Source organism: Sceloporus occidentalis, unplaced genomic scaffold (genome assembly GCF_023333645.1).
Source record: "Sceloporus occidentalis isolate IW3139 unplaced genomic scaffold, rSceOcc1.0.p SCAF_4, whole genome shotgun sequence".
Taxonomy (NCBI): domain Eukaryota; kingdom Metazoa; phylum Chordata; class Lepidosauria; order Squamata; family Phrynosomatidae; genus Sceloporus; species Sceloporus occidentalis.
This window is the reverse complement of record NW_028316984.1, coordinates 202,265,702-202,289,496: the sequence shown is the minus strand read 5'-3', so window position 1 is coordinate 202,289,496 and position 23,795 is coordinate 202,265,702.

The following is a 23,795-nucleotide window of genomic DNA, read 5'->3' as shown; positions in this document are numbered from 1 at the left end:
CATCCACAGTATCCTCAGCACTCTTCTCCAGAACCATATCTCAAATTTGCTGATGTTCTTCTTATCCATTTTCTTCACTATCCAACTCTCACATCAATACATGGTAATAGGGAAGGCAATGGCTTGTACAATTCTAACTTTCATGCTTAGTTGTATGTTAAGTCAAAGGCTTTCATGGCCATCATCCATGGTTTTTTGTGGGTTTTTCGAGCTATGTGGCTATGTTCCAGAAAAGTTTCTTCCTGACGTTTCACCAGCATCTGTGGCTGGCATCTTCAGAGAATGCTTTGCCTGGAAAAAGTGGGTCTATATATACTGTGTGAACCTGGGAATGCAGGAGTGATTTGCATGTTTCTTGTTTTGTGCTGATGACAGGTCTCAGGCTGGGAGGCTAATGCAAAAGAGGAGTAATGCCTGCTAATTGGTGATCATTATCTGCTGGGAAAGCCCCTGTCTCTGAATGGTTTCCCATTTGCATTTGCTGAGTTCTTATTTTGCCGCAGGAGTTTACCACATACCATGCAGCTGTGGAAAAGTCTCCATAGGGACCACCAAACGCAGCGTGCAAACCAGAATCAAGGAACACGAGAGGCACTGCAGACTGGGTCAGCCAGAAAAATCAGCAGTAGCAGAACATGCCACAAACCATCCTGGGCAGAAAATACTGTTTGAAAACACTGACCTTCTGGACCATGCCGACCACTACCATGTCAGGATGCACAGGGAAGCCATTGAAATCCACAAACACCTGGACAATTTCAACCGGAAAGAAGAAACCCTTAAAGTGAACAAAATTTGGCTACCAGTCCTGAGGAATAGCAAAATTAGGGCTATTATATCACCTTATCTCTGTGAAGTGGTTCATGGTGAACTGGGCTGCCTTGAAGGGTAGTGGGCACTCCTTCTTACGCTGCATCTGAACTGCAGAAATAAAGCAGTTTGGCATCACTTCCAATGTTAGGATTTGTAATTTGGTGAGGTTCCAGAGCTCTCTGATGAAGAAGGCTAAATATCTCACAAAACTACATATCACAGAATTCCAGAGCATTGAGCCATAGTAAAGTGGTGTCAGACTGCATTATTTCTGCAGTGCAGATGCAGCCTTGAAGGCCTTTAAACAGGGATTGGAGTTGGATGGATATCTTTCAGTGGCACTTTAGTTGTGTCCTCCTGCATGGGAAGAAGTAGGACTAAATGGCCTTTGAGGTCACTTCTAAATCTTAGATTCTATGGTTCAATGCTAAACTGCAATTTCCATTAACCATAGCTAGCAGAGCCAGTGGTAAGGAAACCAGGAAGCTGCAGTACAATGCCATCTATCAGCCTAGGCCTGCTTAATGCTCTATTAACCAGGACGGGTGAGCTGTGCTTTTAGAAAATAGAGCAAATAAATACTAGAAAATATGTCTGAATTGTGATTTAAGAATACACATACTGAGAAAATGGTCAATCACTGCAAGATAATGTGTTTGTTTTCTACACTTTGCCAAGATGCAACCTGGAGATCTCAATATGACTTGACTGAGGCTATATCCAGCTGCCTCTCCCTTCTCTTCCCTCCTTTTCTTTTGCCAAAGCTACCTGCTAAGCATAGGCTCTCCAAAAAATTCCTCATGTGGCAGCCACATCATACTCTCCTCCAGGTCAGGCAAGTGGCAGCCCTTTTCCTCATTAGGTTATAACATGTTTTGCCACTATCCTGCAGGCACCATCCTTATGACTAAAATATGTAATTATTAATTATTTGGATGCTATCCAAGAAACTAGGCACCCGTGAGGTGTATCAATGGTGGCATATTCCACACAGTGTCACTTTCTGTAACTGTGCTACTATTGATTGATTGATTGATTGATTGATTGATTGAAATTTTATTTATATACCGCTGTTCCTATGATCACGGCGGTTTACAAAACAGAATGAAAATACAATACATTACAGATTACAGATATAATACAATACAGATCACAGATTAAAAATCAAAATTAACAACAAAAATCCCTCATATAAAACTATACACTACTATACATCATTAAAATCCGTCATTAAGACCAGTCGAGATAATAGAACAGTCTAAAAATACAATACATAGTATACAGGAGCAAAACAGTCAGGACATGTGAGGGAAGGCTTGACGAAATAAATGAGTCTTAAGGTTTTTCTTAAATGACTCCAGGGAGGGGGCTAAACGGAGCTCCTCAGGGAGAGCGTTCCAAAACTGCGAGGCCACAACAGAAAAAGCCCTTTGCGCAGTCGCTGCGTATCTTGTCTTGGGAACACTCAGAAGTTTTTTCCCACGTGACCTGAGAGTGCGGGGCAGATTGTATGGGGAAAGTCGGTCCTCCAAGTACTCTGGGCCCAAGCCATTTAGGGCTTTATAGGTAACAACCAACACCTTGTATTGTGCCCGGAAGCGAATTGGCAGCCAGTGCAGATCTTCCAATATAGGTGTTATGTGGCTGGCCCTGGAGCTACCAGTGACCAGTCTGGCGGCCATATTTTGAACCAACTGCAGCTTCCGAGTTTGGTACAAGGGTTGCCTCATGTAGAGTGCATTACAGAAGTCAAGTCGAGAGGTTACCAGTGCGTGTACCACTGTTTCAAGGTCCCCCCGGTCCAGGTAGGGACGCAGTTGGCGTATCAGCCGAAGCTGATAACAGATGCTCCTAACCGTCGCATCCACCTGAGGAGTCAGGTGAAGCGAGGGGTCAAGAAGCCCCCCCAAACTGCAAACTGAGTCCTTCACGGGGAGCGTGACTGCGTTCAGGACTGGTGGACAAACCTCCTTCCCAGGACCAGTAGAACCTATCACAAGTACTTCCGTTTTCTCTGGATTCAGGCTGAGTCTATTTTCCCTCATCCAGCCCATTACCGACTCCAGACAGGCACTGAGCGGAGAGATGCCATCCCTAGTCACTGCATCAGTCGGAGACACAGAGAAAACTATTTGGGTGTCATCAGCGTACTGATAACACCGCGCCCCGTGTCTCCGGATGATCTCTCCCAGCGGCTTCATGTAAATGTTAAATAGCATAGGGGACAGAATCGCTCCCTGAGGGACCCCAGATGTGAGGGCCCTCTTATCGGAGCGACAGTCCCCCAGCTCCACCATCTGGAATCTACCCGAGAGGTAGGACCGGAACCACTGCAAAGCAGTGCCCCCAATACCCAACTCTCCCAGGCGATCCAGAAGGATACCATGGTCGATGGTATCGAAGGCCGCAGAGATGTCCAAGAGCACTAACAGGGACACGCTACCCCTGTCCATGCCCAGACAGAGATCATCGACTAAGGCGACCATGGCAGTCTCAACCCCATAGCCCGCCCGGAAGCCGGTTTGAAATGGGTCCAGATAATCCGTATCTTCCAAGACCCTCTGCAGCTGGGAGGCAACTGCTCTCTCGATCACCTTCCCTAAAAATGGCAGCAGTGATACAGGCCGATAATTGTTTCGAATTAGGGGGTCAAGGGAGGGCTTCTTTAGTAAAGGTTTTATGATGGCCATTTTGAGATTAGATGGAAAAAGGCCCTCCCTGAAGGATGAATTGACAATATGACACAATATTTCTGTTGTCGCCGTTCCCCCTTGAACTGCCAGCCATGAAGGACAGGGATCGAGAGAGCAGGTCGTCTTCACAATTACAAAAAGTGGTGCTACCTGGAGCATGTCACACTATCAACAATAATAGCAAGCACAATCATCATCATCATCATCATCCCTACCACCACCATTGTCATCAGCATCCAGGCTTCACCTCTTACGAGGGTTGCCAAGTTCCCTTATTACAAGGAGTCTATTCAGACTATTTGAGGATTGGAAAGCTTTTATTTTTTTATTACATATTAAAATTACATACATACACAAAGAGAAAAAACAGACATCATTGAACTATACAGACATTAAAGACTAATCTAAGGTTAAAAGCAAGACAAAACATAATATCTTCCTACCAAAATTTCAGCTTTTATTTTTATAGATTGAACAAGATGTTTAAAAAAAACCCTCCTCTATTTTTGCATGTGCAAAAGACACCCCCACCTTAAATTCCGCACCTTGGTCATAAAGACACCCCCACCTTAAATTCTGCACCTTGGTCACACATCAGCACCCAGCCTTTAAATATAGCAGCCGGCCTTTGAATTTGAATTCTGCCAAGTTCCTAGAGCCTGAAGGCTGGGCTCCTTTAACAGTTTTATTGTATCTCCTCCTCTAAAAGGGGGCTAAAATGATAAGAAATCTCTTCTCTTTCAAACCATGAAAGCTGATGCCATCATGATTTTCTTCTTGCAAGCCTTGTGATTTTTGGAGGCCATTAATAATACAATGAATCTCGTGAGACTAGTGATAAAATTGCAAAAAAGTTGGCAAGCTTGCTCCCTGCCTGGGTGGTCTTGCTAAAAAATTTACCAGGCAGGGAGGAAAACAGCAGCAACTGCCTGCCCTGAAAAGCTTAGCGTAGCATAAAGAAAAGAAAGGCACACAGTTCTCTATTGAAATCTGCCATGGACATGGTGGGGTGAATGGAGGAAGCAGAGCTGGGTTCCCAATGGTTCTACTGGGGGAGTTGCTCCAGGCCCTTCACTAGACAACAGTCCAAACTGAAGGAAGTAAGCTGTAGGCTTGAATCCTGTTGGTATCATACACCTGTGTAAATTGGTATCTTGAAATGTGCACGAAGAATATCATCAAAAGAAGCTGCAGCTAAACCTTCGGAAGGGTTCTTCAACCCTGCAACAGAATCCCTCATCTGGGGCCATCTCTTTAGTTGGAGGTCTTTAATAGGGGTAGTAATTTTCATCACACCAGATTGGCATAGTGGTTTGAGCATTGGACTATGACTCTGGAGACCAGCGTTGGATTCCCAGCTCAGCCATGAAACCCACTGGATAATTTTGGGCAAGTCACATGCTCTCAGCCTCAGAGGATGGCAATGCCAAACCTCCTCTGAACAAATCTTGCCAAGAAAAACCCATGATAGGTTCACCTTAGGGTCACCATAAGCTGGAAATGATTTGAGGAATACCTTGTTAATCTAAATGAATTTAAGTCTCCAGGACCAGATGAACTACATCCAAGGGTACTAAAAGAACTGGCAAATGTAATATCCGAGCCATTAGCAATAATCTTTGAAAACTCCTGGAGAACAGGAGAAGTCCCAGCAGACTGGAGGAGGGCAAACGTTGTCCCCATCTTCAAAAAGGGGAAAGAGAGGATCCCAACAATTATCATCTAGTTAGTCTGATATCAATACCAGGAAAGATCCTGGAGCAGATCATTAAACAGAGAGTCTGTGAACATCTAGAAGGCAATGCCATAATCACAAAAAGTCAACACGGGTTTCAGAGAAAGAAGTCATGCCAGACAAATCTGATCTCTTTCTTTGATAAAATTACCAGCTTGGTAGATGAAGGGAATTCTGTGGACATAGTATATCTTGATCTCAGTAAGGCCTTTGACAAGGTTTCCCATGACATTCTTGCAAACAAGCTTGTAAAAGGTGGGCTAGACAAAGGAACTGTTAAATGGATCTGTAATTGGTTGACTGGCCGAACCCAAAGGGTGCTCAACAATGGCTCCTTTTCATCCTGGAGAGAAGTGACCAGTGGGGTACCACAGGGCTCTGTCCTGGGCCCAGTGCTATTCAACATCTCTATCAATGACCTGGATGACAGAATTGGGAGCATACTTATCAAATTTGCAGATGACACCAAATTAGGAGGAATAGCTAATACTCCAGAGGACAGGATCAAGATTCAAAATGACCTGAATAGACTAGAAAGCTGGGCCAAAGCTAACAAAATGAAATTCAACACGGAGAAATGTAAGGTATTGCACTTAGGGCAGAAAAATGAAATGCACAGATATAGGATGGGGGACACCTGGCTGAATGAAACTACATGTGAAAGGGATCTAGGAGTCCAAGTAGACCATAAGTTGAACATGAGTCAGCAGTGCGATGCGGCAGCTAAAAAGGCCAATGCATTTTAGGCTGCATCAATAGAAGTATAGTGTCTAGATCAAGAGAAGTAATAGTGCCACTATATTCTGCTCTGGTCAGGCCCCACCTGGAATATTGTGTCCAGTTCTGGGCACCACAATTCAGAAAGGACATTGAGAAACTGGAGCCATGTGTTCAAAGGAGGGCGACTAAAATGGTGAGGGGTCTGGAAACCATGAAGCTCTATGAGGAACAGCTGAAGGAGCTGGTCATGTTCAGCCTGGAGAAGAGAAGGTTAAGAGGTGATATGATAGCCCTGTTTAAATACTTGAAGGGATGTCATATTGAGGAGGGAGGAAGCTTGTTTTCTGCTGCTCCAGAGAACAGGACCCGGAACAATGGATGCAAGCTCCAGGAAAAGAGATTCCTCTCGACATTAGGAGGAACTTCTGGACAGTAAGGGCTGTTCGAAAGTGGAACAAACTCCTTCCTCGGAGTGTAGTGGAGTCTCCTTCCTTGGAGGTCTTTAAGCAGAGGCTAGATGGCCATCTGTTGGGGATGCTTTGATTTGGATTTCCTACATGGCAGGGGGTTGGACTGGATGGCCCGTGCGGTCTCTTCCAATTCTATGATTCTATGAAAACACACAACAACAACAACAACAACAACAACAACAACAAATGTTCACAGAGCTCGTGTCCACAAAGGTTAAATAACATATCTTCTCCTCATCCTCATGGTGTTATGTCCTGTATAGAAGCTGGAGACTCAGAGGAGGAAGCAGAGGAACTCAGCCTTGAGCCTGACCCCAGTTCCTCCGTGCCAGTGCCAGAAGAGACTGCTGCCAATGAAGACAGGCAGGAACCTGGTGCCTCTGCTGCACTGGTGCCAGGTTCCTGCCAGCTTGGGCACTGAGGAGAATGAAGAGGCAAACCTACCTGTGCTTTCTTTGATCCAGTAGAAACCAGAAAGGGAGAATGTGCCTTACACCCAAAGAATTTATGCAAAATGCCAAGCAATCAAAGAACAGCTGTATAAGTGAGAGCTGGAGAGAAATGCCTCGGAAGAATGCCAGGACATTTTTAGATATCTGATATCCCTGTCAAATGCACCCTTGCCTTGAACTCTTTCTTGTGTTGCTTACCGCTCTGGACTGGACCCGTGGACCTTTGCCTGATGATTCTGCTTGCTGAAACCAAAGACTCTTGGAATGCCTGACAGCCCTGCTTTTTACTATTCTGAACTTTTGGTATGCTCTGATTTCTTTGCCTTCTGATATTCTGGACTTTGAATTGTTTCAGACACTCTGTTCTTGTTGCTCCTTACCTGGTTTTTATCTTGTAACCAAAGACTCTGTGTATCCATTGCTATCGGCTCCTGGCAGCTTTCCTGGACACATGGCAATCAGTCTAGAAAATGCAGCCCTCAATCTCCATCCTAGTGCAGACTGTCAAGATCATTTACTGTCAGTTCAGCATCATCCCTACAATACACCATCCTTAAAACGGATTTTTAAAAAGTCATCATTTTCTCTGGACCTTCTCAAAAAGATCTACGGAACGATGCTGGGAGGCTGTTTACAATATGTCCCCTGTGCCACCTGTTGGTGGCAGCAACAGCATGAGTTCTTCCCTCTGAGATCAGCAGAAAATATCCAGCCATATGACCAATGCTGGGCACCTTGGATTTGGTCTCAGAGGGAGTCACTTGCACTTGTAACAGTGAAGGCGGTTGGGACACACATGTGAGCAGCTACCTGGAATCACTCGGGAGTACCAGGTAACAGGGTGATATTAGTGAAGCTTTGGGGCCAGAAGACTCCAGGCTGCTCCCAGATTAATCAACCAATAATTTTAACAATTGGATGAAACATTGATCAGCTTGGAGATTGCAATCAAGTGATAAGAAGAAGGAGAGCAATGGGAAGGGCAGCCACGAAGGAACTAAAGAAGATCCTAAGAAGTAAAGATATAGAACTAAATACTAAATTCAGAATCATACAAGCCATTGTATTTCCCATCACCATGTATGGGTAGGAGACCTAGACAGTGAAGAAAGTAGATAAGAAGAATATCAATGCTTTTGAGATGAGGTTCTGGAAAACAGTGCTGAGGATACTGTGGACAGCCAAAAAGACAAATAAATTGTCTCCTTGAATTGATCCAGCCCGACTTTGTACAACGCTGTGTATAATTACAGCGCTCTAGAAATAAAGTTTAATAATAATAATAATAATAATAATAACTCTTCCTGGAAGCCAAAATAACTAAATCGAGGCTGTTGTACTTTGCACACATCATGAGAAGGCAGGACTCATTAGAAAGCACAATAAGACTAGGAAAAGTAGAGGGGAACAGAAAGAGGGGATGACCACACACTGGATGGATAGACTCAGTTAAGGAGTCACAGGCCTCAGCCTGCAGCACCTGAGCAGAACAGTGGAGGACAGGGGCTCTCTTGGAGATATTTCATCCAGAGTAAGGGTAGACTAGCCTTCATTGGAGGCTTGTAAGCACTGGTCAGATGGCTACCTCTCAGAGATGCCCTGTTGTGGATTCCCACATAGGTGGAAATTGGACTTGAGCCTATCCTACTCCATGATTCTACATTCTATCAACTCAAACAGAAGTTTGCAGCCTCAGGGAGAATTATGCCTTCAAGTCCCTCCTGGGTCTAGCTTTTGGATGAGCAAGAACTGCAATGGTTCCATGGTTATGCTGCCTCCCTCTCGAGACAGCCGAAATTCAACTTCAAGGATTCATTAAAAGACTGTAATGCATTAAAATATAATTTGCGAGGAAAATTTGGTTATAAAAAATAAGCCTGTTCCTTTCTATTCAGCTCCATAGACCTGGGACATTATTGATGTGCAACAACGGAGAGAAGAAACTCATTAAAAAACAGGCCAGCTGACTTTTGCTTACAGCCATATGCAGCTTGGAAAATCAATAAGAATTAAGCTGGATGCATAAAAACATTATTAGAGTTTTATAGGGTTTCTTTATGGCCTGCCTGTTTAATTTACAACATGAGATTGTTGTGTCTATAAAAATGGGAATAGAAGCCTAATAGAGTGCATACGTATTACTAGGAAAGAACTGTGCCTGGCATGAGATTTTGTAGCTGTACAAGATTTTGGACCCCCTGAGAATGAAATGACGTAAGGTTAATTGGGGAGAAAAGATGAGCCACCAGCCAGAAAAGGTGATGACAGAAAGTTAAGAGGTAGCAGAAAAGCAGGCAGAAGGGAAAGCAGGAATGGAAGAGGTTGCCAGAGGCTGTTGAAATGGAGCTACACAGTAAGGAGATTCCATTCCCCTGAGCTTCCCCCAGGGAAATGCAGATGCATTGGACTACTACTACTACTACTGCTGCTGCAAATGTGTTAGAGGAGTGGGAAAAATGAGGCCACTATCCTGTCATAGGGAGAAATGAAAGGTACTAGACTTAGGCAGAAAAAATGAACTGCACAGATATAGGATGGAGGACACTTGGTGTTACCAAGTTTGGATTTAATAAAATTTTGGGTACATGTGGTCTGTGCTATGACCCCTGGCTGACCCCAGAAAGGACCCACCGTTAACCCAAAGGAGAGGAGACCATGCAGGCAGCTCACCTGACCCTAGAAAGAGATGGACTTAGACATTTTCCATAGGAAGTTTGGGAGTCGCCAAACCAGAATCGCCTCTGCTTGCCCACTTAGTTTCCCACTTAATGAGCCAGTGATCAGCTTAATGGCTCAGCAATCAAGTCGGCTGCCCTTCCGAATTGTGTCTGGACCTAATGCATTGTGCAACACATGTTAAAGAAAAAGGAACATGGGATATACAGTGAAAAAAAATAAAACATGTATGTGAGAGTCAGGATGACTCAGCAAAAGCAATTAGGAGCCACACAGGTGTAAAAGGTAATGGAATTAGCAAGTCCTAAATGCCAAGGACAGAAATGCAAAGTGGATAATTGAACACACCTGAGAATTGTTAAGTGGTCAAGGTGAGATGATGAAATCATTAATTGTGGGATGAACCAAGAGAGCCAATGAAAATGGTTGTACACGCCCACTGGGTGGAAACTGACAAGAGTGGGTGGTGTTTTCCAAGGGCTATAATAATTGCTATGAATTCCAATGTATTTTGTGGGTAGTAGTGGATAGTAGTGAGGAGTATAGTTGGAGTTGTGTTGGATAGTTTTGGAGCTGTATATAGTAGAATAAAGTAGATCTTTTATATAAGACTACTGAGTTGTCTGGTGTCTTGGGTGAAGATACAAGAGCCAGCTGGATCCTGAAGAAGTGGGAAGACTTCTGTGGAAGCAAGAGTGAGAAGGCTTGGAGAGTTTGTCAGGGTCTTCAGCCTATTCTCTGTAACTCTGCTGCTCTAGAGCAAAGCTTTAACCACTGGCCAAAACTGGTCAGCGCCGGTGCGTAACAAGGTGGTGAGTTCGAGCCAGAGGTGAAGAGCTACAACTCCCATCATCCCTGACAAGGGTTATGGGCCCAGGTACTGCAGCACCCAGCATCCACAGAAGCTGAAAGTTCCAGAGAGTGGAAGACAGTTTTGTGGAAGACAGATCAGAGCAAGCTGTTTGCGCTGCACTGATAAGCTCCGTGAGTAACTCCTCCTGTGTTTTTGCTTAAGCCCGAAAGGGGTCAGCTGTGCATACTCAGAAGGACTGTGTCAATTGAGCCACTGCACAAATTAAGATGGAGATTTTGAAGTTTAGTAAATTGAATAGAAGCAACTACTCCACCTGGAAGATTTATGCCCAGTCACTACTAGTAAAAGAAAGTTTGTGGGCCACTGTTGAAGCCGGTCTGCCAGCCAATGCTAATGCAGCCACGAAAGAGAAAGATAATAAAGCCAAAGCCTGTCTTTTTCTAATGCTGGAAGAAGACTTGATTAATGATGTCAGAGATAAGGAAACCGCCAAAGATGTGTGGGACACTCTGCAGAGATTACACACTCCTACGACTGCCTTTGCAAAAATGCTATGGTCTAAGAGAATTTATAGGCAGAAGATGGCAAAAGGGCAGTGTGTGATAGAACATTTAAAAACAATGCAAAACTTGTTTGTGCAGGCTGAGCTAAGAGGAGTGAAAATAAGTAGAGAACAGCAATGCTATATATTGATTGAATCATTAGACCCTTCTTGGGGTAACATTACCAACAGTTTGCAAAACTTACCGGCAGCAGAACTGACTAGAGACTTAATTGTGGCCAGGATTCTGGAAGAAAACCAGAGGAGACTGTCTGAGAGAAATGACGCTCCAAGTTCTAAGAGCGTGCCAAGTAAACAAACGAAGCCTGATGTGCGTGGGCTGGACCAGGCAGCTTCTTCGAGGGAGCAACGGAAATGTTTCTATTGCAAAAGGATGGGACATCTGCAGAGGCATTGCAAGCAGTTGGCTGCTGAGAGAAGCAAGCAAGAGAGCAGATGGCAACCACGGCACTATCAGAGGCAGAAGCAGTCCAAGCCGCCATTTTTGAAGGACAATAGAGATAATAATAAGGGGTTTGCGACAATGATTAAGGAAAAACGAAATGCAAACTCCAAATGGCTTGTAGATTCAGGAGCTTCGTCCTCCATGTGTAATAACATTAACTTAATAAGTGATAGAAAGCCAGCCAATGTAAATGCTGTAGTTTTGGCTGATGGGAATGAGCTTAGTACTGTAAATCAAATGGGGACAGTTTACATTCCAGGGCTAAAAGAAAACTTTAATGATGTTTTGCATGTAAAGGAATTAGAAAACAACTTGTTATCAGTGAGCAGATTAACAGACAGAGACTACATAGTCACATTTGAAAAGAACTTGTGTAAAATAACCTTGAATGGGGAACTGTGTGGCATAGGTTTGAAAAAGGATAAGCTTTATTTCCTAGAAGAAAATGTTGATAATTATAAGGCTGAGAATGCTAACAATATTGATAATGTGCCAATGCACAAAGATTGCATACATGAGCTCCATAGAAAATTCGGCCATGCTAGTTTCAAGTGTTTAAAGAATTTAATAAGCATGTGTCCAGATTTAAAAGTAGCAGAATGTAAAAATCACTTAGACTGTACTGTTTGTAATCAAGTGAAGGTCAGAGCTTTTCCAGTTGCTAAGAAATCCAAAAGAATTGCTCAAAGACCATTTCAATTTGTCCATGCAGATGTAGCCCAAGCAAATTTTTTGTCTTTAGGAGGAAGCAAATATTTCCTAGTAATTGTGGATAGATATTCAAGGTATGCTTTTGTAAGAATATTGAAAAATAAGTCTGATGCTGGGCAAAGTTTAAAATCATGGGTAAGAATGGTGGAAAGACAATTTGATAGCAGAGTAGCAACAATTGTTACAGATAGAGGTGGAGAATTTTTAAATAACCAGCTGTATAATTGGTTTCAGAAGGTGGGGATAAGACATGAAACCACCAATCCTGCTTGTCCAAGTGAGAATGGTTTAGCTGAAAGAAAAATCCAGGACATTAAAAGGATATCTGCTTGCTTGATGGCAGATGCCGGAGTAAAAGACAGCTTTTGGGGTGAAGCTACTCTGACTGCCATACACATAAGCAACAGGTTGTTTCATTCTGAGATTGAAGACATTCCCTACAGGGTCTTATATGGGAGAGTGCCAGATTTTAAGTACTTAAGAGTTTTTGGACAATATGCACATGTATACATACCTGCTTGTTTTAGAAGAAAAGGAGAACCCAAGAGTAAAAGGCTTATGTTTTTGGGATATTCAGGGAATAGCTACAAATTTCATTTGGGAGGAAGAAAAGTGCAGTACTCCAGGTCTGCAAATTTTGAAAGACATGCTGGCTGGGACAAGCTGCATGCCAACAAGGAAGTGTTCTTGAGGTTAGGTAGCTCAAGTGAGCAGGAAGCACAGACTGAACCAACTTCAGGAAACGGAGGGGTTTCAGTCAAGCCAGAAGCCTCTACTAGCAGTAGTGGTAGTACCTCAGATGGGGAGACACAATCAAGACCAGTAACCACTAGAATGACAGAAGACAAAAGATTTAGCCGAAGAACAACAACTTCTAGTGCAGACAGTGATGAGGAAAGAGGCAGAACGACAGAATTTGTACCCAGGCGTAGTCACAGAGTTAGAAAGTCACCAGATAGGTTTGTTGTGACACAGGCAAGGGCTTGTACAGTAGTAGAAGAGCCTGAGAGTTTTGAAGAGTTAGAAACTTTTTCTAGGGAAGAACAGGAAAGATGGTGTGATGCAATGGATAGTGAGTTTAGTTGCTTGGTGAACAAAGACGTTTTTGAAGTAGTAGATCAGGGGTAGGCAACCTTTTGGAGCCGGGGGCCGGGTTGCTGTCCCTAAGACGAGTCGGGGGGCCGAAGCCAAGGGGTGGAGCTTCCACCCTCCGGGGGCGGGGCTGCATGCTGGGGGCGGAGCTTCCACCCTCCAGGGGTGGAGCCACCCTCCAGGGGCGGAGCCTCCTCCGAAGCCCCGCAAGGAGGAGGAGGCGTGTGCCCACCCTCTCCTCCTCGGTCCCTTTCTGGACAAACACCCCCAACCTGCATTCCAAAACACACACAACAGCACATTTGTGCATTTCACACTTTAGAAGGTGACACTCTCTCGGCTTCAGAAACAGTAGTTGCATGACTCTCAAGCTCACTCATCATCATCACCATCACCACACTATCATTGTCAAACCAAGGGAGACTTGTTAGCATTAAAAGCACCCAAAACACACTTTGGAAGGTGACACTTTCTCAGCTTCAGAAACAGTAGTTGCCTGCCTCTCAAGCTCACTCATCATCATCACCATCACCACACTATCATTGTCAAAGCAAGGGAGACTTGTTAGCATTAAAAGCACCCAAAACACACTTTGGAAGGTGACACTTTCTCAGCTTCAGAAACAGTAGTTGCATGGCTCTCAAGCTCACTCATCATCATCACCATCACCACACTATCATTGTCAAAGCAAGGGAGACTTGTTAGCATTAAAAGCACCCAAAGCACACTTTGGAAGGTGACACTTTCTCAGCTTCAGAAACAGTAGTTGCATGGCTCTCAAGCTCACTCATCATCATCACCATCACCACGACCACCACCACCCCTATCATTGTTACAGCAGACCTTTTAGCATTAAATGCACTGAAAATACACAGAATGCACTCCTCCTCCTTCCTTCCTTCCTCCCTCCCCTTTCTTCCTCCTTCCTCCTCTTCTTCCTCCCTGCTTCTCTTCCTCCTACTTCTTTCCTTCCTCCTCCTCCCTCCTCTTCCTTCTTCCTCCCCTTCCTCCTCGTCCTCCCTCCTCTTCCTTCTTCCTCCCCTTCCTCCTCCTCCCTCCTCTTCCTCTTTCCTTCCTCCCTCCTCCTCCTCTTCCTCCTCCCCCCCGCCCCTTCCTTCCCTGCCTGGAGAGAGCCAGCCAGGGCCAAGGAGACCTCGCTGCAGAGGGGCTCCTTGGCTCTGGCAGCCCTCCTGCCGGCGGAGAGAGCCAGCCAGGGCCAAGGAGACCTCGCTGCAGAGGGGCTCCTTGGCTCTGGCAGCCCTCCTGCCGGCGGAGAGAGCCGGCCAGGGCCAAGGAGGATTCGCTGCAGAGGGGCTCCTTGGCTCTGGCAGCCCTCCTGCCGGCGGAGAGAGCCGGCCAGGGCCAAGGAGACCTCGCTACAGCGAAGCCTCCGTGGCTCTGGCAGCCCTCCCGCCGGCGGAGAGAGCCAGCCAGGGCCAAGGAGACCTCGCTACAGCGAAGCCTCCGTGGCTCTGGCAGCCCTCCCGCCGGCGGAGAGAGCCAGCCAGGGCCAAGGAGACCTCGCTACAGCGAAGCCTCCGTGGCTCTGGCAGCCCTCCCGCCGGCGGAGAGAGCCGGCCAGGGCCAAGGAGACCTCGCTGCAGAGGGGCTCCTTGGCTCTGGCAGCCCTCCTGCCGGCGGAGAGAGCCAGCCAGGGCCAAGGAGACCTCGCTGCAGAGGGGCTCCTTGGCTCTGGCAGCCCTCCTGCCGGCGGAGAGAGCCAGCCAGGGCCAAGGAGACCTCGCTACAGCGAAGCCTCCGTGGCTCTGGCAGCCCTCCCGCCGGCGGGGAGAGCCGGCCAGGGCCAAGGAGGCCTCGCTACAGCGAAGCCTCCGTGGCTCTGGCAGCCCTCCTGCCGGCGGAGAGAGCCGGCCAGGGCCAAGGAGGCCTCGCTACAGCGAAGCCTCCGTGGCTCTGGCAGCCCTTTTTGAGGGCTCCGGCAGCTGCAGCAGGCCTCCCAGAGGCCGAAGTCTCGCGCGACCTTTTCTGTGGTCGCACGAGACTTCGCCTCTGGGCGCTGCCATTTTTTCGCCCAAAATGGCGGCGAAGTCTCGCGCGACCTCAGAGAAGGTCGCGCGAGACTTTGCCGCCATTTTGGACGAAAAAATGGCGGCGCCCAGAGCTGCAAAAAGCAGCGGCCGCCGCCGGTGGTGGCGGCGGCGGCGGCGGCAGCAGCAGTCGGGGGCCACTCCAACGGCCTCCGCGGGCCGCATCCGGCCCGCGGGCCGGAGGTTGCCGACCCCTGTAGTAGATAGACCCAAAGATAAGAAAGTAATTGGTTGTAAATGGGTGTACAAGAGAAAGGAAATGCCTGATGGAAGCATTAAGTACAAAGCTAGGCTAGTAGCTAAGGGTTTTGCACAACAGCAATATGAGAATTTTGACAAGACTTATTCTCCAACAGCAAAGCCAGAAAGTCTGAGAATGGTGTTAGCTGTAGCAGCAAGAAGGAATTTAGTTGTTGAACATTTTGATTTTGAAACGGCTTACTTAAATGCAAATTTGGATGAAGAAATTTTTATGGAACAGCCACAAGGTTTTGAAGAGAATGGAAGTCAGAAAGTTTATAGATTGAAGAAGGCATTGTATGGTTTAAAACAGAGTGCCAGAACTTGGAATTTGTGCATTAATGATGAGTTAGTTAAGCTAGGATACAAGAGGAGCATTGCAGATGCTTGTGTTTATACAAAAGGAGACATAGCGCTGGTGATTTATGTGGATGACTTGTGTGTAGCAGCAAAGTCAAAACAGGAAATTGAGTCAGTTAAGAGAGAATTGTCAGAAAAGTTTGTTTTGAAAGACCTAGGTTTGTTGAAATCCTATTTAGGCATTAATGTTGAATGGACACAAGAAGGACATTGTTTACTAAGTCAGAGAAAGAAGATTGAGAACTTGATTGAAAAGTGTGGTCTACAGAGTGCTAAGATAGTTAGAGCTCCAATGACAACTGGTTTCGTTTCTGAACCAACAACCAGAGATTTTGAGGACAAGACATTTTTCAGGAGCATAATAGGATCTCTACAATTCATTTCTTGCCACACTAGACCAGACATTTCGTATGCCATGAACGTTTTATCCAGAAGACTTTGTGATCCTAAGGTTGAGGATTGGACAGCTGTAAAACACTTGTTAAGATATTTGAAAGGGACCCTAGACAAAAAGTTAATCATCAGAAGCAGTAATGCAGATTTAGATTGCTATGTAGATAGTTCGTTTGCGTCAGAATTAGGAGACAAGAAATCAGTGACAGGAATGATCATCAAGTATAGTGAAAGTCCCATAGTATGGAGAAGCAGAAAACAAACAAACGTAGCGTTAAGCACATCTGAAGCAGAATTTGCCGCTTTGAACGAAATTGTGAACGAAGTACAATGGCTTGAACAATTGTTAAATGACTTGAACGAAAATTTCAGAGTACCTGTAGAAATTCAAGAAGACTCGCAATCGTGCATAGCAATGGCTGAAACAGAAAGCTTGAAGAACAGAACCAAATATGTGGGTGTAAGATACCAAAATGTGAGAGACACGGTTCAAAAAGGAGAAATAGAATTGAGATACATAGAAACACAAAATAACATAGCGGATTTGTTTACAAAAGCACTAACAGTAGAAAAACATGAAAGATTGACACAAATGGTTGGAATGACATTGTAAGCCACATACAATATTTTATTTCGGAGGGGATTGTTAAGGAAAAAGCAACATGGGACATACAGTGAATGAAATAAAACATGTATGTGAGAGTCAGGGTGACTCAGCAGAAGCAAATTAAGAGCCACACAGGTGTAGAAGGTAATGCAATTAACAAGTCCTGAATGCCAAGGACAGAAATGCAAAGTGGATAATTGAACACACCTGAGAATTGTTAAGTGGTCAAGGCTGAGATGATGAAATCATTAATTCTGGGTAGAAACAAGAGAACCAATGAGAGTGGATGTACACGCCCACTGGGTGGAAACTGACAAGAGTGGGTGGTATGATCCAAGGACTATAATAATGGCTATGAATTCCAATGTATTTTGTGGGTAGTAGCAGTGGATAGTAGTAGTGAGGAGTATTGTTGTATTGGATAGTTTTGGAGCTGTATATAGTAGAATAAAGTAGATCTTTTGTATAAGACTACTGAGTTGTCTGGTGTCTTGAGTGAAGATACAAGAGCCAGCTGGATCCTGGAGAAGTGTGAAGACTTCTGTGGAAGCAAGAGTGAGAAGGCTTGGAGAGTTTGTCAGGGTCTTCAGCCTATTCTCTGTAACTCTGCTGCTTTAGAGCAAAGCTTTAACCACTGGCCAAAACTGGTCAGCGCTGGTGCGTAACAAGGTGGTGAGTTTGAGCCAGAGGTGAAGAGCTACAACTCCCATCATCCCTGACAACACATTGCTTGCTCTCAGCTTAACAAAGCCCAGGCAATTAACGCCTTTGTCTAGCAAGTCTCATAGCCTCGGGATACGTTTCCTCCTATATAAACCCTGGGTTTTCAGACCCTCTCTGAGGTTTTGAGCTTTCAGAATAGAGCTTTGAGCTGAGCTAAACTCTAAGCTAGAGCTGAGATCACTGTCACCAGGCTGCAAATTGGTCTATACCAGTTGTAACCTTGCTTCGAGCTCCCATGGCCCTCTTCCCTTTGCTTCCGCGGCCGTGAATCACTGTCCATCTAAGCTGCATCAGACTTCCCGGAGAAGACTTCTAAGGTAGTATTCCCTAGCGGTGCCTCTCTTTCTCAAACCTATCTCCCTGAACTCACCCCTCCCCTGCTATAGCATTGAGTGTGTGTGTGTGTGTGTGTGTGTGTGTGTACGTTTCCCTTTTGCTGTGTGGTTTTCCTTGTGCTTTAATAAATGCTACTAGTTTAATTGTACCTAATTGGTATCAGTCTCTTTCTCTTGGGGTGTACTGGTGATCTCTGGTATACGCTTTGGGACACGATCCTGGCACGTGGCATTGTTAGGGCCACCTCTCAGCAATATTTAAGCTAATTTAAATTCCCCTAATTCGATCCTTCCTAACACTGGTTTGACAGAACCACTTGTGAAAGGAGTCTTAGTAGAGCACAAGTTGAACATGAGTCAACAGTGTGATGCAACAGCTAAAGAAAGCCAATGCGAATCTAGGCTGCATCAACAGAAGTACAGTGTCTAGATCAAGGGAAGCCTACTCTATTCTGCTTTGGTCAGGCCTCACCTGGAACAATACTCTGCCAAGTTCTGGGCAGCAGAATTCAAAACAAATGTTGAGAAGCTGAAGCGTGTCCAGAGGAGGGTGACCAAAATGGTGAAGGGTCTGGAAACCAACAAGCCCTATGAGGAGTGGCTTAGGGACTTGGCTATGTTTCGCCTGAAGAAAAGAAGGTTAGGAGGTGATATGATTTGTTGTGGTGGTTAACTACCCATGAGACACTTTCAGTCCATGGCGACCCTGTGGATGAGACATCACCAAGACTCCCTGTCCTCCACTGCTCTGCTTTTTTCTGCAAACTCATACCCATGACCACCCTAATAGAGTCTATCCATCTAAAATGCAGCCTTCCTCAATTTCTGCTTCCCTCCACCTTAGTCCTGTTTAAATATATGAAGGGGTGTCATATTGAGGATGGATCAAGCTTGTTTTCTGCTGCTCCAGAGATGAGGACATGGAGCAATGGATTCAAGCTACAGGAAAAGAGATTCCACCTAAATTTCAGGAGCTGTTTGACAGTGGAAGATGCTGCCTTGGCGTGTGGTGGAGTCTCCTTCTCTGGAGCTTTCAAACAGAGGCTGGATGGCCATCTGTCAAAGGGAGGGCTTGATTGGTGTCTTCCTGCATGACAGAAAGAGGTTTTAACTGGATGGCTCTTGGGGTCTCTTCCAACTCTGTGAGACTATGATTCAAATAAAAATTCTGCACACACAAACACCCAAACTGAATTTTCCTTCAGCTTCCAAATTGTAGTAACCTAAACTTTCATTTGATGATGATGACAATGATGATGATGATGAAGTTGATGATGATGATTTGTTATCTGCCCCTCCCCAAGGCTCAAGGCAGGGTACAACATAGATTAAAAGACATGAAACCATTTAAACACATTAAGTTAAAACACATAAATATAGGATACATCAAAATCATCCAGCATAAAATAAAAATGTCCCAGTTTAAAATCCACACTTTATAGGTCTTTGATACTGGTGTAAATTCACCTGGCAGGTCATTCCGCAGTCTAGGGGCAGCCGGTGAACATGACCATACTTGAGAAACAAAGAGTGTGCCACATTGCAGAAATAAAGCCACTTACACCACTTTAAGGGCTGTGACTATATCCTACAGAATTCTGGGATCTGTAGTTTGGTGAGGCACTAGAGCTTTTTGTCTGAGAATTTTAAGTGCTCCTTCCTAAACTGCAGATCCCAAGATTTTAAAATGTACCACCTTTTTCTTCCCAGAAAGCCTGCCCCTAACTGAAGATTACCGTGATGGATCAGAGCAGAGCTAAACGAAACTTCTTTTCTCACCACAATTCCCAGAATCTTCCAGCCTAAGGATCAGCAGCCTTGCTTTTGGGGTAACTTTCTCCAAGATCTGGATCAGAAGAAAGTCCTCACAGTCTGCAGAATTTGTGATCCCAAGGTGGAACTCCATTGAACAGATGACTTGTTTTAAAGGCTTAAATAATCCCAAAAAAGGATGATAAGAGGGTTTTTTTTTTCTTTACAAAATTAAAAAGACTGAAAATAATCAGGTGAGTACAAAACTATACCAGAGAGAGATATCCAACATCATAAACAGATGGCCAATTGCTTGGTTAGTTAGATCCCTTGCTCAGATGGAAATTTCAGGTGCTTTTGGTTACTCTGGTTCTACAAAGGTTTCCTTGTCATGATGTGTGGGATACCTAGTATTGTGGGGTTGCTTGAAATCTTTCTAGGGTGCATCTGCGCTGTAGAAATAATGCAGTTTGACACATACTACAGAATCCTGGGATTTGCAATTTTGTGGGGCACCAGCACTTGTTGGCAGAGAAGGCAAAAGACCTTATAAAACTACAAATCCCAGAATTCTATACACTGGAGCTACAACACTCAAAGTGATATTGACAGTGTAAATGCATCCTTGGCAAACTCTTCAGAAAACCTACATTAAACAAACAACAGGCATAAGGAACATCTGGCTTTTGAGTTCAATTTAGGCCCAAGACAGCTGGGCTGAAAGGGGCGAGGCAGTGGCAAGACTAAGGTTAGGGACCGCACACCAACTGCATGGTCCCTAACCCTAGTACAGAGTGGCAGCGGACCAATGGTGGCATCCCATGTACACAGGCACTGCCAGTGTGACATAAGCGATGTGCAGCATCCGCAAGTCACCACACATCACATACATCACTCCGGCACCTTAAAAAGAACCCGGAAACACTGGGTTCTTTTGACTCCGGAGGGAAGCCACATGGTTTGGTGGCTGTGGCTTCCCTCTGGAGGGAAATAGGCCTCTGCCAGCCCAAACATTGCTAAAGGTATGTACTTGGCCATAGCTTCCAGCAGCCTATGGTCTGAGCAGAGGAACATTTATTTGAAACTGCTTGGAGCACAAGATGCCCCTGAACCAGTGTGGTTAGTGGCTTGGACTATGACCCTGGAGACCAGGAAAGTATTCTCGGCATGGCCATGAAACTCACTGGGTGACTTTGGGCAAGTTGCACTGCCTTAGCTTCAGGGGAAGGCAATGGGAAACTTCCTCTGAAAAAATCTTCCCAAGAAAACCCCATGATAGCTTCGCCTTTGGGTTATCATGAGTCAGAAACTACTTGAAGGCATGCAACACACACACACACGCACACACACACCTGGGTTAGAGCCTTCAGATCTGCCCCATCCTTTCTCTTCCATCCTGGAAAAGTTCTTAGCTGCAGTCATCAACTGATTGAAGCCAAGACTATTTTCCTTTTCAGAGCAAAGCCCTCCTTTCTCAGCTGAGGAATTGATGCGGTACAGACCAAGCAAAAGCACCGTGCTGGGGCCTATTTTAGGGCTAGGGACTGCATGATCCCTAACTCTAAAATGTGCCAGCGGTGCATTAATAATGGCGTCCCGTGTACACAGGTGCCACCATTATGACATAACCATTGGCGCACTCATGACATAACTATGGCGGCACAAAAGAATCCGTTTTTTCTGGGTTCTTTTTACTCCGGAGTGACGGCGCACGGTTTGGGGGCTGCACTGTCCTTCTGGAGTAAAAACAGGTGCCGGCAGGCCACCATTTCTCAGTGGTCTGTACTGTGCCAGTCTTTTTCTTTAGATGGTATGAATAAACCAATGTGTGTGTGTGTGTGTGTGTGTGTTTGAACCTTGACTGAGCCTTTATTTGAGCTCTTTTCAAAAGCCCTGGAAGGCTATTTAATTCTAGGAGGACTTCTCCCCATTTTAATTAAAGAAGCCAAACTGTTGCTTTATCTGTTATTTGCTGGTGTATTTTATGACATAGCTTTATTGTTGTCCTTTGTTGACTCTTTTTTCCCTTGTAGCCTGTCCATTTTATGTCTCTTTTTTTCCTTTCCTTCTGTAAGTCACCTTCAATAAGTGGTATTGAAAGGTAGATTATAAATGCTGCAATAAATAATGTGTGAAGTCGCTGAGAAAGGAACTCTTGTTGACAATGAACTAATTACAAGCGGAGTCAAAACTTCACAGAGAGAAGAGCTTGCGTGAGGATGAGTTTCTCTGGTAGTCTTTTGAGTCAGTCACTGTGCATGTCTTTCATGTGGCAGATTCTGGACCATGGTAACTGTATGTTTTGGACTGCACCTCCCAGAATTCCCAACCACTGGAAAAAGTCCATAGAAAATAATATTCTCAGATTCTGCATGGTCAGGAATGCTTATAATCAGCTTCGGCTGCTACATCCCTTCCTGAGATTGGAAGACAGTGTGATGCAGCAGCTAAAAAAGCCAATGCGATTCTAGGCTGCATCAATAGGGGTATTGTGTCCAAATCATGAGAAGTAATAGTCCCACTGTGTTCTGCTTTGGTCAAGCCTCATCTAGAATACTGTGTCCAGTTCTGGGCACCACAATCCAGAAAGAATGTGGACAAGCTAGAGTGTGTCTAGAGGAAGACAACCAAAATGGTGGATGCTCTGGAAACCACCAAGCTCTATGAGAAACAAATAAGTTTAGCCTGGACAAGAAAAGATTAAGATGTGATACAATAGCCCTGTTTAAATATTCAAAGGATTGTCATATTGAAGATGGAGCAAGTTTGTTTTCTGCTGCTCCAGAGAATAGGACCTAGAATGATTGTTTCAAACTCCAGGAAAAGAGCTTCCACCTCAACATTAGGAGGAATGTCTGATGGTCAGAACTATTTGACAGTGGAAGATGCTGCCCCGGAGAGTAGTGGGGTCTCCTTCGTTGGAGGTTTCTAAGCAGACGCTGGAGGCCATCTGTCACTGGAAGGGGTTGAATAGTGTCTTCCTGCATGACCAAAAGAGGTTAGACTGGATAGCCCTTGGGCTGTCTTCAATCTGTTGGTGCAACCTCAAGACTGGACATCTCCAATGAGCTCGACATTGGACTAACTCTGTATGAAGTTCTGAAACTTCAATTAATTCAGAACATGATAGCCAGATTGGTTATTGGGACAGCCAGGAGTGATCATCTTACAATTGATGTTGTGATAGGACATCAAAAAATAAAAGTTCCCACCAAACTTTGGAAACTTCCAACGTGTCATTTTTCTTCTTGCACAAGCTTCTCATGGGGTTGGTGACTTCAAATTCGAGCATAGTTGGAAAATTCATGAATTTCTGTTCCATCTCTAGTGTCTTGTATGTATATAGGTTCCCCTGTGGAAGTATTTGGACATTTTCATTTGATGTGAAATAGATGCAATGAGTTTATTTGTGGAAGTGGAGTTTCATGTACAGAGCCCTGGTGACACAGTATGAGCCTGATGGTGCTGTGGCTAAATGCCTGTACTGCAGTCACTCACTCACAAACCCTAAATCAATACCAGCCAGGGGCTCAGGCTTGACTCAGGTTTGCATCTTTCCGAAGTCACTAAAATGAGTACCCAGCTTGTTGGGAGCAATTAGCTTACACATTGTAAGCCACTTAGGGAGTGCTTAAGTGCACAAGTGATAAGCGGTATAGAAATGTACTTGCTATTGCTATTGCTATGTACTGTGCTATGTACAGTGCCACACATATAGCACATGGATCCTCATGTGGTTTGTTCATGGTTGTGTGTGCAGTTTGGTTCTTCATTTAGTTGTCCATTGGGTGCATTAGTTCAGATGTGCAACATTGCCTGGCATTCAGCATAAGAGTTGTGTATCACAATTAATAGTCTCAATTCTACTAGGATATTAGATATATGTAGGTTCTCTTATGGAAGTAGCTGGGCATTTTTTATCCAGAGCAAAATATCCACACTGAATTGAAACTTGTGGAGTTGTGCATATAGTGCTATTTCACACATTCACTGTGCATTGCATATTGTGTATACAGCCTACACTTTGTGCATTCTGCCTGCACTGTAAAACATCACAATTCACTAAATATGACTGCTGCCACATTGCAAAATTAATGTAGTTTGACACCACTTTAACTGTTATGGTTGAAGGCTATGGAGTCTAGGGATTTGTA